Raw genomic sequence first — 6,559 nt, 5'->3', positions numbered from 1 at the left:
AAAAAAAAACATGAAAACAGAATATGTCACTTTTAAAATATGATTTTTGAGAATCAACATGGTGACATAAATATACACGTTTGTATGATCTAAAGGACAAATGATAGGGAACTTATTACAAAATCATTCCCACACTGCCATATATGCAAAAAAAGACTCATAATTTTTTTTTTTTTTAAAAGCCCAGTGGAGCTCAAAAGGGTACAATACTACAATTCAAATAAATCTCATCAACGAACAAAAAATACCCATATCATTTTGTAATTAAATACATATGCTTTAAAGTAATAAAGTCACATGCTTCTTAATGCTCCCAAATTTTACTAAAGCACAATCCCAGAAACAAATATAGAATATAGGATAATGTTTGAGACCCACCAATTAAGTTGCAGAAGATTGAAGGTAGCACAAAAATTAGACCAAATTATATGCATTAACTTATTTGGGTTGCAAAAGGGAGTTTATGATATAAATGTTGATAGTTTTTAGTCTCTCAAAGCAACAAAAACACTATCAACAGAAGTGAATAAATGGTTGGACTTGTTAACACCCACTACGTCTACAACCCCATCAGTCCATGAATTCAATTTCTAATTCATCCATCATCCAAGTCTATGCATAACGTATTAAAATAAACAATAACCAATATAGCAGATTTAGGGACAACATAAAAATTATTAAATGATTATCCCAACAACGTTGTGAAGACAAACAAATAAAACATATTGAAACCTTAACTATAAAATTAATAATTATTATCTAGTAATCATCCTAAACAGTTACATACCCAAAATTAAGCCTAAATCAAAAGCAATTCAATTGAAATACCAAAGCCAAAAACATATTTTGTCAGCAATTTTTAAAATCATAACTGAAAACTTTACAGGAAATGTTTCAGGAGGTATAACGGTGACTTGAAGGCGGAGTTTGGAGGGAGACCGGTCTGATAAAGTCCCTCAGATTTCCCTATCTCTCTCTCCGACTCTCTCTGGCTCTTTGCGACTTTGCCCCTTATAGCCATTCGCTCCCAACTATAGTGAAAACTGATTAGGGCTGGTGGGCCTTTTTTAACATTGTAAAGGTTTAGTAATTCCACCAAACCAAACGATTTAAGTACCGAAACGGATCGCTCAATATTGGACCAAGGGAATCTCTATTTTTTTTTTTAGGGTTTGTGAATGGATAAGAGATGGTAGTTTTGGGACGTTGAAGATGCAGAGGAAGGATTTGTGAGAGGATTTCTATGGGATTTAAAGAACGTTTGAAGCAGTAAAAGTTAAAATTTTAAAAATACTGAAACGATTCTCTTTTTTCTCAAAACAAAAGCAAATATCTACAACCACTTTGATAGAAAACCCTAAAACCCAAAACAAAAATGAATCAAATCTAAACCTATCCAACAAAAAAACTCAATTAAAAGCAAATTTTCATACCCAAATCTAAAAAATGGAAAAAAAATTTACCGGTGCCGGTTCCGACGATTTGGGTGGTTGATATATGGACTAACGGTTTGTTTCTGTTCTTGCTGTACCGATGGTCTAAGTCTAGCCAGGGAACGAAAAATCGGCGGCCTTGGATATTTCTCTCCTTCTCTTGGGTCCGACGAACAACTCTGTTCTCTCTCTCGCCGTATATGGGCAAGCAATCTCGCCATTTAAGCAGTTAGTGTTGTATTTATACTCAGAGACATTAGCCTGTTTTAACCCTGCAATAGGAAGCCTCTCCAAACAATGCACTGTACGTTTTTTTTAAGATTAAACTGTATACGTGTCTGAATTTTAGATAGGCAGTTATCCTATTTGTCAACACCTCCTTAAATGCAGGAACCAACTGCCATATATGCAATAAGAGAAAACACACAATAAAGCAATGCAACTCAACCACCAAATACCATGCATGTACATATTAAGTATATACAACTTATGTCAACCCCATTACACCTTTATTCGCCTTGATTAGATCATGTTCCAAATTCCAATGCAGCAATGGAAACATTAACTAAAGCAATAATATAGAACAGTACCAAATTCAATTGGTAGTGGAGGATACAGAGAATTTACTGTGTTGCATGAGTAGAGAAGATTAAATTTGAATAACAAAAAGTTATTCAGAAATTATATTAAATAAATATGCAAATTTCCAGCATAGGAAAATAAAATTTAAAAGTGAAAAGGAACAGAAATGTAAATATAAAGAGAAGGAAAGCAAATTGATTGAAATGAAGAAAGGGGCTAAACATACGGCTTTTCGGCATGGGCTAAGGAAGACCAATAGATAGCAAGCAAAAAGCCCATTGCCTAAGTTTTCTTCTCTGGTGTCTTAGAGTTCTCTAATGGTGTCCTTTTTTTTCTCTCATCTTTCTAACTCTCTCAAAGGGGGTTAATCTCATTACCAGGAAAGATTACAATCACAAAAACCATCAATTTTCCCTTCTTTCTTTCCCAATGTCAATCATTAAGCCTGGGCGTAAATCTGATTATCTTTGGCCACAACCAAGCAGTATAGACTCAAAAGTGCTAATAAGTTCTCAACCAATTTTTTATGATAATGCTTTTACCTTCAAATATTTTGTAAATAAAAAAAAAAAATTTGTTCAATGTCATATGACCAGTGACTTTTATGAATTAGTAAACTTAATATATATTTTCACTCATTCTAAATCACAGTAACAACCAATAGCCAAAGGTAAATTGTATATGCCAACCTCTTAAGTTTTAAATCCAGTATCATAACACATACAATTACATAAAATATGATTTGACCATGTCTATTCCATTTTTGAGAGTTCAGTGCTTTAACTTAATTCCATGAACTTACAGATAAATGTAGTCACTATTCTACTAACAAATGTGCAATTCAACAATTAGAAAAGAAATACACCAAAACATCAAAACAAAGAACCATAAACTTTGCATATGAAGAAGAATCCAACAAATTTAGACAATATTTATACATTTTCGTGAAGATAGATTCAGCTCTTACAAAAGATGATCTTGAACAACATTGAACAAACAATTATAATTATGAAAACAAAGAAAGTATTTTAACAATAAATAAACAAAAGGCAGTTGAACAAACAAAACAAAATTGCATGTGAACCGCTCTAACTAAACAAAGAAAGTATTTACACTAACATAACTGCTTAATTCATTATTCAGTTTACATCATCCCACTTCAATGACTCGTCTTACTTTGAGTGAACAAAGTATGAGATAAGTAAAAAGAAAATCATCATTCAAGCAAACTATAATAATAAAGATCCATGGACAAATAGAAAACATTAATCGAAGACAATTAATGAATTAGTGGATCAATAGAAGTACGTGGATTATTTTTTTATCATCTTTATATCCTTCAGGTTTTGCTAGATTCCATTTAATTTGTCTAATTATTTAAGCACTTGACTTAATTTAGGTTAGTTTGGAATCTTAGACAAATGCAAAAACAAATGCTATATTGCCTAAAAAAAAATTGGGCTTGCTACAGTTTCAATCCGAATGTATAACTACCCCACTTCATTTCATATATATTTACTAAAACAAATCATTAAACAGATAAATACAAAAATACAAAAATTAGAAACTCTCATTCAAATTCAGATGATGGCAGGTTCATGCATATTAAAGGGTTCTTTGAGGCTTTCACAATAATTTTGTATGTTATAGTAGCTTCTAATTGCCACAAAATCTGAAGCATTTATATGGTACTTGCAGCTTTTACTGGACAGCTATGGTATATAAACTACAAACTAATATGGAAGGGAAAATATGCTAATTTGGATTACTGAGAAAACAATGACATATTTTTGTCCAGGTGCATGAAACTGTATTAGGAAGAAATTCCCCAAGTTTAAATCGTGAAGATCATCATCTGGTTTCCCAAAGTAATTCCAAAGTATGTGTTTATCGGCTGGTTAAGGCTAACAGTTGACAACAGAATGTCCACAATAGATTAAGTCTGTAGTGATGGGGTACTAATCTTGATACTCAGTGTGTTCTTTGTAAAAAGATATTTGAAAGTAGGTATCACTTGTTTTGTGATTGTTCATTCTCAATGAATATATGGTGAACCATAATAAGCTGGTGCCTTAAAAAAATCTCAAAGTTCTGTTGGCAAGAGATTATGCTCAAGGATAAGAATTGTGTCTAGATTGGCATTCTGCTCTACTATGTATCATATTTGGTTTCAGAGGAATGCTAGTATTAATCAAGGAAGACTACCTTCTAAAAAGGCCATGGACAAAATGATTAGGTGGGAAGTGAAGAACAGAGTTGAATGTAACAGTTACTGAAATTCTGTTCAAAACAGAAGAATAAAAAGTTTTATTCTAAATATTAACAAACTAATCGAAACATTAATATGTACACCACACAATAGTCTTTAGGAATTAATCCCTAAATATTTAACGACATAATTTTAAGCAATATATTGGCTATTTAATCAAAAACAATAAGGGAAAAATAAAAACATAATATACTGTCAAAAAAAAATTCACTGATTCTTTAAAACAAATATACATTCACAATCAAATAGGGAACATGATTTTTTAGCACAAACAGTAAAGAGAGAGGAGAGGCGGCAATTCAAAGAGCTTGAAAAGTCATTAATTAAGTAAACGAACGTTCAGAAGCACAAAGATTAAAAAAGAGATAGCGGTCTACATAGGATGCATTTGTGATTTGGTTCTGTCAAGTTTAAAAAGTTTTCACTATTATGCATTTGTGAATACAGAGAATTGATACGTACCTTTCATGGGTCTATGTTTAATTCCAATTATGCTGGTCACTGAGTTGCGTCGATCTCTATCTACATATCTCGAATACCTAAATTGACAGCAAACCTAAAGAAGACAATAGGGTAAGAGATTAAACCAAAGCTAACCGTCTATTTACATAAATTAAACAAAACTACTCCTAACCAAAAAACCTAAATCATAACAAATCAAACCAAGTTGTATCGTTTATTAAGCTTTTTTCAGACTTATAAACATCCAAGTTGAAATTTGGCTATTAAAATCAAGGGCGAAATCCCTTATGTTACTAGTACTTAAAACCGGAAATTATAATTTTTGCATAAAAAAAGAAACAAACCAATCTATATTTCAAAAGGAATGAAAGAAGAACCCTAGACAATTCGGTATGAAAAAAATTTGAAATATAGATATATAGAAAAGGAAGATGGTAATTCTTAAAGTATAAACATCTGGTGTTAAACTAAAAACATATACATATAGGAGATTTAATATGCTAATTCGAAAAGGAAAATCAATGGGGAAAAGTTTCAGAAAACCAAAACAGTCTTTGAAGAAGCAAAGAGTACGCTGACTTTAGAGAAACTTGGTTGTAGAGGAGAGATGAGACAGAGCAGCAAATCATATAGCGATGGCCGGCCGTACGAATCTCCACCAGATCGCAAGTTTTTTTTTTTTTTTTTATCCTTCCTTTCCTTTCTCTGTGTCGCAGTATTGGTAGGCGTTTTCTTTTAGAGAGAGAAGATGTGAAGCGTAGACCGATGAAAAGAGATGGCTAGGGTTTTTTTTAATTGCAACGTGTTTTTTATTTTTTATTTTAACCGTTTTTTTTAATATACCCAAAAAAGCAGTGAAACGGCGTTTTTTTTGCAAGCGTGAAAGAGTTTTTAAAGAACAAACATGGTGACGTACGGCTGCTCTACTTTAAAACGATATACGTGTCTGAATTTTAAATAGGCAGTTATCCTATTTGTCAACACGTCCTTAAATGCAGGAACCAACTTTCTCTCAGCTTCGTCTATTATATATATATAGATATAGATATAGATTATCATATTATCTGCCAAAAGTTCATTCTCCATTCTATTGTGAAGTCTTGTTTTTAATAGTTTCATAGTTGAAAAAACTCGTACTGTAGTTGCTATAGAAACTGGAAGAGTCAACACAAGACGAATCAATCTATCAATTAAATGATAGAATTTAGACTGCCCTGAAATTTCTAATCCCCTAAATAGGTCATATATTGTAACCATATTCTGAAAATCTGGATGCTTTGTCACATCAAGCTCATAATGTTACAATTGATGCTTCAAAAGATAAATTTCCTGCTCAATAAAATCTTGAGGATAAAAATTTTCAGCCAAATTGCAAATATCACCAATTTTGAATGATCTAAAAGCATCCTTAGGATTTAATACTGAACTAAGAGTGAGAAGATCTGTTGTTAGCTCTCAAAATCTACTATTCAATTTTTGTAATTGAAAATCTATTACAACTGTAAATATGTCAATTCTTAAATGATGTTCTATTGTTGTCAAAGCTTCATTTTGATGACGGTATCTACCTCGAGCTTTAGTGTAATGAGCATTTAAATTAGGAATATCAATTTCATGTTATTCACAAAATGATGTAACACTAGCAAGTAAAGGCTCTCATCCATCATCTCTTAACTTTTGAATAAGTGATTTTGTACTTGAAACTAAATGCATGGCATTTTAAAGATTCTGAGAATGTTGTTGCAAAACTTGACAAAGAATATTAGTAATTCCCATAATCTCTTTCATCATATGCAAAATTAAAACAAATTCA

The sequence above is a fragment of the Castanea sativa genome, chromosome 11, assembly GCF_040712315.1.
Source record: "Castanea sativa cultivar Marrone di Chiusa Pesio chromosome 11, ASM4071231v1".
Classification (NCBI taxonomy): domain Eukaryota; kingdom Viridiplantae; phylum Streptophyta; class Magnoliopsida; order Fagales; family Fagaceae; genus Castanea; species Castanea sativa.
Note: the sequence above shows the minus strand (reverse complement) of the source record.